Below are 13952 nucleotides of genomic sequence, written 5' to 3' on the forward strand. Positions count from 1 at the left end.
GGGCAGGAGAAGAAGGGTGCATCAGAGGCTGAGATGGCTGGGTGGACTGACTAAATGGACATGAGTCTGAGAAAACTCTAGGAGACAGTGAAGGATAGGGAAGCCTGGCATGCTCCAGTTCATGGGGTCACAAAAAGCAGGACATGACTTAGCGACTAAATGACAACGACAAAGAAAAGAAAATCCTAAAATTCATACAGAACTATAAAAGACTCCAAATTGCCAAAGCAATCTTGAGAGAAAAGAATAAAGTTGGAGGTATCATCCTCCCAGACTTCAGATAACCTACAAACTCACAGAAATAAAAAAAAAAAAAATGGTACTGTCGCAATAACAGACACAAAGATCAATGAAACAGAGCACAGAAATAAACTCTTGCATTATGGCCAATTAATCTACAACAAAGGAAGAATATACAGTGAATAAAAGATAGTCTCTTTAATAAGCAGTGTTTGGAGAACTAGACAACTACATGTAAAACAATGAGACTGGAACATTTCCTCACACCATACAGAAAAACAAACTCAGTGGGTGGATTAAAGATATTAATTTAATTTTATCTATTAAAAATGGATTAAAGATATGAAACTATAAAAGTCTGGAAGACAACATAGGCAGAACACTCGTTGACATATATTGTAACAATGTATTTTTTTGTCTCATAATGCTCCAAAATCACTGCAGATGGTGATTGCAGCCATGAAATTAAAAGACGCTTACTCCTTGGAAGGAAAGTTATGACCAACCTAGATAGCGTATTAAAAAGCAGAGACATTAAATTGCCAACAAAGGTCCATCTAGTCAAGGCTATGGTTTTTCCAGTGGTCATGTATGGATGTGAGAGTTGGACTGTGAAGAAAGCTGAGCACTGAAAAACTGATGCTTTTGAACTGTGGTGCTGGAGAAGACTCTTGAGAGTCCCTTGGACTGCAAGGAGATCCAACCAGTCCATCATAAAGGAGATCAGTCCTGGGTGTTCATTGGAAGGACTGATGCTGAAGCTGAAACTCCAATACTTTGGCCACCTCATGCGAAGAGTTGACTCATTGGAAAAGACCCTGATGCTGGGAGGGATTGGGGGCAGGAGGAGAAGGGGATGACAGAGGATGAGATGGCTGGATGGCATCACCGACTCGATGGACATGAGTTTGAGTAAACTCTGGGAGTTGGTGATGGACAGGGAGGCCTGGTGTGCTGCAATTCATGGGGTCACAGAGTCAGATTCAACTGAGTGACTGAACTGAACTGAACTGAATGCAAAAGAAATAAAAGCAAAAATAAACAAATGGGATCTACTTAAACTTAGATTGTGCACAGGAAAGGAAATCATTGACAAAATTAAAGGACAACCAATACAATTGGAGAAAATATTTGCAAATGATATAAACAAGGGAGTAATGTCTAAAATATATAAACAGATCATGCAACTCAGTGTCTAGAAAACAAACAACCCAATTAAAAAATGAGCAGAAGACCTAATTAGACACTTTCTCAAAGACGATATGAAGATGGCCAACAGGCACAAGAAAAGATGCTCAACATCAATAATTGGTAGATAAATGCAAAGAAAATAATGAGTTATCACCTTACCCCTGAATAACCATCATCAAAAAGTTGATAAAAAAACAAATGCTGATGAGAATGTAGACAAATTGAAACTCTCTTATGATGTTAGTGGCAATGTAAATTGGGGCAGCCACTATGGAAAACAGTGTAAGCTACCTCAAAAGAATAAAAATAGAACATACTATCTAGGGATTCTGTTCCTGAGTGTAGGTTGAGAAAAAATGAAAATACTAATTTAAAAAGATACATGCACCCCAATGTTCATGGCAGCATCCTTTATAATATCCAAGACACAGAAACAACTCAAGTGCCCATCCACAAATGAATGGGGGAAAAAAGGAGTGGTGTGTATAATATGCGTATATATGTATACATATATTTATTGCATATATATGTATATAAACATATATTTTATACATATATATAAAATACATACAATGGAATAATACTCAGCCATGAAAAGGGGTGAAATAATCCCATTTTCAGCCACATGAATGGATCTAGAGAGAGTATTATGCTTAGTGAAATGTCAGACAGAAAAAGACAAATACTACATGATATCATTTATGTGTAGAATCTAAAAAAGTAATATAAACAAATGTAAGCAAATGTAAACAAACATATGCAAAACTGACTCACAGACACAGAACACAAGCAGGTGGTTACCAGCGAGGAGAGGGAAAGGAGGAGGGAAAGTTATGGGTCTGGGATGAGGAGATACAAACGACTGTGCATAAAGCAGATAGACAAGGACCTGCGGTATAACACAGGGGATTATAACCATCATCTTACAGTGACTGTAACGGAGTATGATCTGTAAAAAAACTAAATCACTATGCTGTACATCCGAACCTAAACTATGTATATACTTCATTACGAAAAGAACCTATTTCCACAATTGTGCCCAGTCATTTTCACTACCAAGCAAATTGGTGAAACAGAATGTAGAGCATCTGGGTGCCACAAAACAAAGCCTACAGCTCCTTTTGAAGTCCAGGGAGAGACTCCACGAGACCCCTGGAGGGCTCCTTACAACAAGATCACAGCCAAGTTCCCAGCTGAGAAGTCCAGCGTGGGGCCCAGCTTGGCCTTTAGCAAATCGTCACTTTCCTCTGCATCACTGGCTTCTGTGCTTTTCACACAGAGCCCGCGGCCTTGTCGTGGCGCCACCGCCCTGCGAGTTTGATCCAGGTCTGCCAGCTTCCACATCAGACGTCCTTGGGCCCGAACAGAGGGGCAGGGCTCTGCCCCACGCCAGTTACGTCATCAGTTACCACTAACCTCCGATTGGCCACCGCGGGTCAGGTGACTTCCTGGGGCCTCTAAACTGGGCGAGGGAGCGAGGCATAGCCTCTTCGCAGGAAACACAGCCTGGGGCGTGGCTATTGTCTGTCCCCTAGACGAATTAGCATGATGTTTTGTGTCTGTGGCTGCGCCCCGCCACGTGTGGGATTTTAGTGTCCCCATCTGGGATGGCACCCACGCCCCGGGCCCTGGTAGCGCAGAGTTTTAACCACTAGACTGCCAGGGAAGTCCCGGCATGATGTTGACCTGGGAAAAACGTTGAGCGACATCAAGAGTTTCTAGTTACAGCTAAATCACAGATTTCCTCTAAACCACCTTCCGTTTGCTGCTACGTCTTGGGCCATTTCTGCAGAGCTGGGCACAAGGAAGGCTCCCAGGCGTTGGGGGCTGAGAGGCCAAAGTCCCAGGCTGAGCGCTGCCGCCACACGGAGCCGTTTCATGTCCTCTCCGGCCGTGACAGACTGCACAGCACACCTAATGTTTTTAAAAGGATCTATTATGTGGTTTAAATAAATGTCAGAGGCCAGTTTCATGCAACAGAATCTGTAGCAGGAAATGCCCTGAGCACCCAAGAGGTTGGGTGCAGAGGAGCCAGCCGCTAACTCCTTCCATCTCCATCAGTGGAGGGGCCTGGAAAGTGACCCCATTCTTCTCACCCATCAGGACATCTCTGACATTGAGCTGCTCATCATTCACTACCACGACAGCAGTTCATTTCAGCAAAGTGCATGTGAGCACCCCTGCACGCTGGATGTGGCAGGCGCAGGTGTATATGGTGAGCGGGGTCCCCGTGGGGCCCCTACCCCATTCTGATGGACAGAAAGCAAAGACCCACTGGTACAAACTATACGACCAAGGGGGCACAGAGCTTTGTGGTCAGGATCTTGAGTGTCTCTATGGAGGCTTCCCGCCTCTAAGCCAGTGGTTTCCTAAGGCCAGCATGCAGGGCTTGTCCACCCCCAGGGTTTGACCCAGTCAGCCGGAGTGGGGTCCAGAATCTGAATTTCTAACAGGTTTGTGGGAAGTGTAGAGGCTGCTGATCATATCTGAGAACTCAGCTCTGCGTAGCTGGGGTGGGTCACTCTGTGTCCAGCCAGGCGGCTGAGTGGGCAGTAACCATGCTGCAAGAAGAAAGCAGGGAGCAGGTCAAATCCCCTGACTCGTAATGTCGAGTTCCATACTGGACCCCCCCGGAGAGGTCTGTGGGCTGAGAATATGAGTCAGCTGAGGACATGCTGCGCTGCAGTTGCTGGCCAGTCGGTGGACAAGGGAAGTCATGGAGGTAGATGGATGGGAGGCTCTGGTGGAGTTACCTGGTGTGAAAAGGAGTACAGATGCCAGGAGAGGAGACAACCTCGTCCTCCTGCTATCCGCCCCCTTCCCTCCCTTCCTCTTCTCCCCTGCCCCTCCTCCCTCCCTCCCTGCCTGTCTGTCTGTCCCTCCCAAACACACACCTGAGTCTCTCCTCCCTAGTTTCCATTTACAATGCTCACTTCAGCTCTGACAGCACAGGCTGTGGATGTGTCAGGCACCCATGTCCTTTCTCAAGTTCTCTTTACAAGCCTCACTCTGAGCTCACACCCAGGCCGGCCTGCAGGTGACCCTCCAGGAGGCTCCTAGATCTAGCCTGGCATCCTGCCTTGAGGTCCTCAGCCTTGGTTCCCAGGGGAGGGGGCAGTACTAAAACCTAGAACAAGGAAGAGGAGGGAAGCAGCGAGGGTGCGGCCAATAAGACGCCGTGTCCTGTCTCCCAGAGGGCCAAGGCTGGCTGGTCTTCATAAAGAACGTGCCCCAAAGGCCTCTCTGCTCAGGATGCATGTTCTGAAAGGTGGCATGCATGGGACCATGGGGCCTTATTTAGGTGAAGGGGGAAGTTTGAAAAGAAAAAAGCACTTTATATTCCAGATGGGGGCCCACCTGCCCCCTGACTGCAGCTTGGGTCACCCAGGCAAGGCTGCAGGAAAACCTCTGTCCCAGGCCCCATCTACACCAGTGCCCAGAAAACCATGAGCCATGAACACGGTGGTTTTTGGATGCTAAGTTTTGTGAGTGGCCTGTGAAATTCCTTTGGAGACAAAATTAAACTAAATGTGCTGCCCTGTATGGTCAGCCTGCCCCCTCACACACCCTCCCTAGGCCAGGCAGCCTTGTGTGAATTTCGAGATGGTCTTTCCTATGAGCATGAATCACGGAATCTCAGACAGGGCCACTGGCAGTGAAAACAGATGAACCCACGACGTCCTGAAGGATGCCCGTAATGAGGGGCAGAGGCTGTAGGGCAGACGCCAGCCAGTAGGCGGGTGGGCAGGGAGACGTCCAGAGTCGACTGTCTTGTGCTCCCAGCGTATCCCTAGAGCAGTCTCTCCTGGGCGACTGGAGTGAACCTCCTGATGAAAGAAGAGAAGGCAGACTGCAGCTTTCCAGTAGATATGTAAAGGAATTTTTTATAAAAAAGGCAGCTGGTCCAAAGGTATTTATTGCAGTGCTATTCACAGCAGCAAAAAAAAAAAAAAAGCCTGAAAGGGCTGAAATGCCCCCAGACAGGCCTATGGAGTGGAGGGGTGATGTGTAGAGAAGGTACGTGCCAGCAGCTCCAACAAAAACTACAAATGCACCCCGGCAAGCATGTGGAGATAGAGACATGCACGTTGTGATGCTTGGGAAAAGGCAAAAGGTTATATAAATAGTTGACATTTCAGTATTTTTATCTGTTCCTGTAAACTTGCTTGCGAATATCAGAGAAATTCACATGAAGTGAAAGCTCTTCTTTCTCAGATGGCTATAAAAAGATGTTCCATGCTGGCCCTCAGCATCACTTTCTCTTTTCCTCCCCTCAGCACATCTCTATCTGCCAGTCCCTCCCTTGTCTGCCTGGGCGGGTGTCTCCAGGACTGAGTGAGTTCCCCCTTGGGGTACTTGGGGGGAGGAGAGGTCAGAGGGCATAGCTCAAAGCTCAGCTTGCAGGCCACCCTGCCAGACCTATGAACATAACAGGGCGGGATGTGACAGGCTGTCGTGTCCCAGATGGGAGGCAGAGACCTGCTTTCTGTGGACACTGTCATCTGACTCACTGAGTGCTGTTCTAAGACTCTTCCTCCCCCAGAAGGCAGGCAGCAAGGCTCGTACTAGGTCGGCCATCCTTCTGGCAGGAAGAGCACAAAGAGGAAGGATCCTGGGGCCTTGTGAGCATCCTCAGCGTGAAATGATTGCTTCCCACCTGTGCGCTGCTGTTTGCCCAGCTCCAGGTGGGGAAGGAGAGCAGAGAAAGCACCACGGGTGGGACCGGGGCAGCACGGCACCCGCTCCAGGCGTGGCTGGTCTGAGCATCACCGAGGTGCCTTGCAGGCGACAGTTCTGATAAACCCACTGACAGCGCATGCTCCTGGGTTGGGACCTGGCTGGGGACTCCAGGAGCCCCACCTCATCAATTTCATGCTCCTCTCGGTGCTCCTTCCTGTGGCTGGGGACACAGGGTGATTGGGTGAGCTGTGCAAGACCCCACTTAGGTGAAATCTGTGCTCTTCACCATGTTAAGAGTTCCCAGCAGCATTTCTGGGAGAACAGTTGTCCTCTATGTTGTAATGGGCACGTCATCCTCAAAAGACCCTAACGTGCATTTGGGGACAGTGTTGACTCGGGTTGGGCGGGGGGCCCTGCGTAGGTGTCTTTTTTGCTGTTAGTGAGGGCAGTTGGCATCAAATATTGGAGAGGTGCTCTGAGACATGTCATTGGAATGCCAGCAACAGATGTGGGTGACCTTATTCTCTAGAAAGTCCCCCAAAGCAAAGTGTTATTGTGTGTCTTACAAATATTTTTCAAAGACAGTAGAAATAGAGCATAGAGGAGTGTGAAGGGAATCTTCTGGAAACACCCAGGCTCTGTTGCAGCCAGTTTTCTGCATAAACCAGGGGATAAGGAGACAGCCCTGAGTCTCAGGACAGGGTTAGTGCCTTTTCCAGAGGGGTCAGCATATGCAGCTTTCTGCGCCCTCCCTGGAGGCAGAGCACTCCACAGGTGATGTGATCATTGAGCCCTATGTCATGCAGGAAGGTCTGGGGTGACCTGTGCTGCCAGGACAGAAGGCAAAGGCTTCTGGGCAGAAAGGTGCCCCCTTGATCCTGCTTCTCTTTAATGGGTGTGTCCTCTGCGCCAGCGAAGTGGACATCTCTATTGTCCATGGTACTTTAAGCCGAGAGCGAAAAAGAAAACCAACAGTCAGAAACCTCCACAGTGAGGATACATACTGACTCTTGGGACTGGAAGCCCAGGGCTGGGTGGTCTGAGAGAACTTCACAGGCTGTGTTCCCCTGCTGCTTCACTAGGGAGGGGGCCCATGGGTCAGCTTCCTTCTCAGCCAGCCCCGTGGAGCCAGGGGGCTGCTGGGGTAACAGGAGCTCCCTGTCTGCCTGTTCACAGCCTGTGACCCAAGAGAAAGGACCTTTGCGTGGTCTTGTCTAAGGACATCTGAAGGGGCATTGCGGAGATGCTCAAGACACAGGTCCTGCATAGATACCCGTGTGTCCATGTTTTTCTGGGCATGGGGCATCCTCCCGACCCACTCCCTCCTGGATAGAAGCCTTGTCTTGTCCTTGCCTGGGCCCTGAGGACCCACCATGGACTTTTGCCCATGACTGCACCTTGGCCACCTCCGTGACATCAGCCTATGATGGATGTTCCAATCCACCTGGCACTTCATCATGAGGAAGTTCACCCACTTGCAAGAGTCCTATCTCCTGGGCTTCGTGGGTTTGCTGCCTGGCTGCATCTGCTCTAACTGGGTTCCGTCTTCTCTAGGGACGGCTCCTCCCACTGCCTGTATCCAAGTCTGCCCATCCTGTGGGTCCCTCTGGTCTCAATGGTCAGAATCCCCAAGCTAGCCTCCCAGCCAAGTCCTCAAACTCCCCCAAAGCAGGGGGGAGGAGGAGGAGGTGGGGCTTGCAGGTTAAAATCTCCAACTTGAATCATAATACCCTGAATGACTAATACTTTCCTCCACACTGGACTCAGGGCCACGTAGAAGTGAGGTCACATTTTATTATCCTAAAACAGATGAGGGCCCTATTCCTGGAGAGGGGATAGTTCATGATATTGAAATCTAATTGCAGAATTTTGCACAAAGAAATCCCACTAGGTCATACGTGTAAGTAACCAGTTACGTGGAAAATGACAAAATGACAAGAAGTGACAAGTGCAGACAGTGGGGGAAGGTGGGAAGAGTGGGACTGGAGCCAGACAAGTGTGTCTTCAGGCCCCATCACTGCGCTTTACCACATGACCTTCAGAAGGCACCTCGCCTCCCTGAGGCGGCTCCCTGGACTATGAAGTGGGGATGATAGTTGGTGGGAATGTAAATTGGTGCAGCCACTGTAGAGACCAGTATGGAAGGTTCTTAAAAAACTAAGTATAGAACTACCATATGATCCAGCAAACCCACTCCTGGGCATAGACAGAGAAAAATATGGTCCAAAAGGGTATATGCACTCCATGCAAAGGAATCCTCATGTAAGGGAATTCCAGAAAAAATCTATTTCTGCTTCATTGACCATGCTAAAGCCTTTGACTGTGTGGATCACAACAAACTGTGGAAAATTCTTAAAGAGATGGGAATACCAGACCACCTCACCTGCCTCCTGAGAAACCTGTATGCAGGTCAAGAAGCAACAGTTAGAACTGGACTGGCTCAAAATTGGGAAAGGAGTACATCAAGGCTGTATATTGTCACCCTGCTTATTTAAATTATATGCAGAATACATCTTGGGAAATGCCGGGCTGGATGAAAGCCAAGCTTGAATTAAGATTGTCAGGAGAAATATCAACAATCTCAGATATGCAGATCATACCACCCTGATGGGCAGAAAGGAAGAGGAACTAAAGAACCTCTTGATGAAAGTGAAAGAGGAGAGTGAGAAAGTTGACTTGAAACTAAACATTCAAAAACCTAAGATCATGGCAGCTGATCCCATCACTTCATGACAAATAGAAGAGGAAGAAGTATAAGCAGTGACAGATTTTATTTTATTGGGCTCCAAAATCACTGCAGATGGTGACTGCAGCCATGAAATTAAAAGACACTTGGAAGGAAAGCTATTACAAACCTAGACAACATATTAAAAAGCAGAGACATCACTTTGCTGACAAAGATCTGTATAGTCAAAGCTATGGTTTTTCCAGTAGTCCTGTACAGATGTAAGAGTTGGACCATAAACAAGGCTGAGTGCTGAAGAATTGATGCTTTCGAAATTTGGTGCTGGAGAAGACTCCTGATAGTCCCTTGGACTGAAAGGAAATCAAACCAGTCAATACAAAGGAAATGAACCCTGAATATTCACTGGAAGGACTGATGCTGAAGCTCATACTTTGGCCACCTGATGGAAAGAGCCAACTCATTGGAAAAGACCCTGTTGCTGGGATAGATTGAAGGCAAAAGGAGAAGGAGGCAGCAGAGGGTGAGACGGTTAGATAGCATCACCAACTCAGTGGACGTGAATTTGGGCAAACTCCAGGAGATAGTGAAAGACAGGGGAACCTAGCATGCTGCAGTCCATGGAATTGCAAAGAGTCAAACATGATTTAGCAACCAAAAAACAACCACCCCAATGTTCATAGCAGTGCTATTTACAATAGCCAAGACATGGAAACAGCCTAAAATGTCCATTGCCAGAAGAATGCATAAAGTGTATATATATATACACACACACACACACACATATATACAATGGAATACTATGCAGTCATAAAAAAGAATGAAATGGTGCTATTTGCAGCAACATGGAGGCAACTAGAGGCTGGCATACTAAGTGAATTAAGTCACAGAGAAATAGAAATATCACATGATATGGCTTACATGTGGAATCTAAAATATGACACAAATGGACTTATTCACAAAACAAAAAAGGACCTGTAGACATAGATAATAAACTTATGATTACCAAACGGAAGTGGGGAGGGATAAACTAGGAGTTTAGGACTAACAGGTACAAACTACTATATAAAATCTTCCCTGTAGCTCAAAAGGTAAAGAATCTGCCAGCAAATGCAGAAACCCAGGTTTGATCCCTGGGTTGGGAAGATCCTCTGGAGAAGGGAATGGCAACCCACTCCAGTATTTTTGCTTGGAGAATCCCATATACAGAAAAGCCTAGAAGGCTACAGTTCATGGGGTCAGAAAGAGTCGGACACGACTGAGCAACTAACACTTAACACTACATAAAATAATAAACAGCAAGGTCCTACTGTATAACATAGGAAACTATCATCAATATCTTGTAATAAACCATAATAGAAAAGAATATGAAAAAGAAGGTTTATATGTTATAACTGAATCACTTTGCTGTACATCTGAAACATTGTAAATCAACTATACTTCAATTAAATAATAGCCTTATAGAACACTAAATTGTGAGGCTGTCATGGCTAACACCATGACAGGCAGCCTAGATTGGGAGTAGGCCTGGTTTCCCGGGGTAACATAATTATCAGGCCTCCTGGAGCCAGCCAATCAACATATGCCTAGCAAGAAAAAAGGGAACCTATCAGGGGAAAGCTGAAAGCCCCACGTTGGGCCAACAAAAATTACCTTGCAACTGTGTAACCAATCCGCTTGCGCCAACTACCTGCTGCTTTTTTTGACCTAATAAATACCTGAGAGAACTGGGGCTCGGGGCCTTTCGTCCTCACACATTTGGTGAGGGCGGGAGGCCCTGGCTCAAGTCAGTAATAAATTCCCCTATTGCGAGTTGCATTGTTTCGAGAAGTCTTCTTTCCCGACCGGGGACTCGGACTACGGGCAGAACATAAATAAACACTTATTAAGTGTGAAACAAAAAGAATGGATGATAATATTTACCTCAAAATGTATTGCTGGGATAAACGGAAATAGATACATATATATAAAGTATGGTGTATATTGTGAGCCTCATAGTTTTTGCCTGCCTGGGGTGAGGCAGTCACTCAAGAAACGCGGCTTGTTTTAAGGACACTGAGAAAGGAGGAGAAGGTGAAATAAAAATTAAGAGGAAAAACAAAAAAAAATTAAGAGGAAGAAGAGAGGAAATAATGAGTTTCTCCTGGAAAAATCTGTCATGGGGTCCCTCAATCTTTCAATCTTTTGAGTTCTAAATAATAATGACCCTGGTTGATACTTAGCTCTGCACAAAGAAGAAAGACTTTGCGTGGTCATAAAACACAGTTCTCCTGCGTACAGTTGAGACCTTCACACGTGTCCAACAGGAGCGATGGCCCCAAATGGAGGCCAGCACCACTCCCTTGATCCCTGCCACCTGAATGGCGCTTCTTGTCACCAGCCAGGGCTGGCTTTGCATCCTTATCAAGCACGTCTCCAGGATTAGCTGTTCTATTTTCTGTGAGCCTCACACCACTTGCAGGCAGATTAATCCTCTTAAAGAATGAATGCTGACTAAGTAAGTGGTTTCTGGTTTTAACGGTTTGAACACTAATGTTAAGATGCTGTCTTAAAAGCACAGAGTCACTAGCCTCACACACCATACCAGTTACGCTCATGAATAAGAAATCTTCAGTCGCTCTAAATCAACTTTAATCAATTGAATAGTTCTGTCCTTATTTTAGATTCTCTTGTTAGCTCTGGAACTTTGGTTATTAAAACTATAAAAAGTACTGGGCTGGAAATATGTTTCATTAAGTAAAGTCTGTACGATATTAGTATTAATTAACTTCTGATTGAGTGAAGAGGCTGACTTTATTTTTAAGTGGTTGAAAGAGCTCCTGATTTAGAGGCATAACTGGGTTTGGATACTTAAGGGATTTAGAAGCGTATGTCACGCCCCCAATCCTAATTCCCAGGATACTTCTTCTCCAGGAGGTGGGGGTCTCAGCTTCCCACTGTCACAGGGCCATGTGCTTTGGTCCAGAGATGGTTGGCTATCCATTTACCAGCCACCCTCCCTGGGCCTTCTTTCTTCTTACAACCTGCTCCCCAGTCAAGAGGTGGTGTCCCATGTCCATCTTTATACTTTTTTGCTGCTAGGGCATGGGCCTGAGATCCTTTTCTGGCCATTTGAGAATAAATCTTCTGGTGCCTTCTGGCAGGAGGCGCAGGAGGAGATGTGTCCCCACTGTGCCTGTGACCACAGGTGTCAGGGTCACCAGTGTCTGGAGCTGCATCTCTACACCAAAGGCACAATGACCTCCACCCAGGAGAAGCCAGAACCGGAGGGTGACCAGGGCCAGCGGCCTGGATGCTGCTGCTGGGCCCTGCTTTGCTCCCTGCAGCCCGGAGCACCCTGAGGGCACGGCAACCTTCAAAGGAGACGGCGATGACTCAGAACGAGCGTGGAGGTGGGGTACAAAGGTTTCATGCCCACACCAGCCACAGGCCGTGTGGAAGGAGCAGCAGAGCCACCTTCCCTCCCTGCTAGCTTGTGGCCTCCATGGCCTCATCTAAGCCCACAGCCGCCAGAGTGGCTGCCTGAGAAGCTCAGCCTGGAAGACAAGTGTGGCTCGTGGGAGGGGATCCGTGGTTCCTCAAAGCTCACAGACACAAGACACCAGTTGAAGCCGGATTTCCAGGCAACCTGGATGACCCGAGGCGTTCCCCCTCCCCCTTGGGAGGGCCTTGATCTTGGCCATGCAGCACAGTAGCCCAGAGTGAGCTTGGGGCCCTGTGGCCAGACAGAGCAGCCCCAGGGACCAGCCGCCACATGGGGACAGGGATGCCTCTTGCTAAATGATTTTTCAAGGGAAACTGAGACTGTGATTTTAGGTAAAAGATTCAGGCTTTTAACCCTTTTCTAAAAATATTAAGCCCAGTAAGACCACCCCTTTTTCTCCCCGCTACCAAGCCAACAAAAAACGTGTTGCCCACAATCACCTGGTGCTCAGGTTGCCTGCTGGAACTTCCTGTGTTTCCTCTCCTTGCCCCCAGCCTCTCCTCTGCTCTGCCGGGAACCTCCAGTCTCACCCCGGGCCCTCAAACGCCTGCCTCCAAGATCACCTTCTCTGACCTCTGTGTCACAGATCACCAATGTCCACACCAGCCGAAGGCCCCCCAGCTGGTCTCCTGGCCCCACAATGCAGCCAGGTCAAGCTCTGACACCGATAGGCTCCCTCAGCTCCTGCAGGTCACCCAGCGGAGCAGGCTGACGTCTGTATGCAAAACAAAACCAAACCTGACCCTCAACACAGGTCGTTTAAAACACTAACTTGTGTTAGATGATAGAGCGAAACAGTAGTGCATACCCAGCAGTGTCTGACTCTTTGTGACCCAGTGGACTGTAGCCAGCCAGGCTCCTCTGTCTATGGGATTCTTCGGCAAGAATACTGGAGTGGGCTGCCATTTCCTCCTCCAGGAGATCTTCCTGACCCAGGGATTGAATCCATTTCTTGCATATCCTGCCGTAGAGCTTAAAACTAAAACTTCTAGGAGAAAACATAGGAGATCATTGTTACAGCCTTGGGTTAGACAAGAATTTCTTAGATGGGATACAAAAAAATTCAAAAGCACACGCTGATCATTTTTAACCTACAAAATGAAAAACCTTTGCTCTTTTAAAAATGAAAAACCTTTGCTCTTTTAACCTACGAAATGAAAAACCTTTGCTCTTTTAAAGACAGAAAAATGTAAAGGTTAAAATTTTTAAAGTCTGGGAGAATGTATTTGCAAAACACATATCTGCTAAACTATAGGTATGCAGAATATATAAAGAACATTTAGAACTCAATGTTAAGAAAATAAACAGGAAAAAAAAAGGGGGGGGCCAGAGATCTATACTTCAGAAAAAAATGTATACATATAACAAGCAAGCACATCAAAAAAAGCTCAATGTTATTTACCATGAGGAGAATGTGAATGAAAATCAGAATGAGCCATCATTATACACCAGTCAGGATTAAAAAGGCTGACAATACCAAGTGCTGATCAAGACATAGAACAGAAACTCTCACACATTTGTTTATTAATTTTTTTTTTTTTTTTGGTGCAGACATAAATGGCAGAGTCACTTTGAAAGTAGCTTGGCAATTTCTTCCAAAGTTAAATACATTTCATTTGACCCCATGATCTTGCCCCTAGTTATTTACCCAAGAGAAATTACTTGAGTAATTTC

The sequence above is a fragment of the Cervus canadensis genome, chromosome 3 (genome assembly GCF_019320065.1).
Source record: "Cervus canadensis isolate Bull #8, Minnesota chromosome 3, ASM1932006v1, whole genome shotgun sequence".
Taxonomy (NCBI): Eukaryota; Metazoa; Chordata; class Mammalia; order Artiodactyla; family Cervidae; genus Cervus; species Cervus canadensis.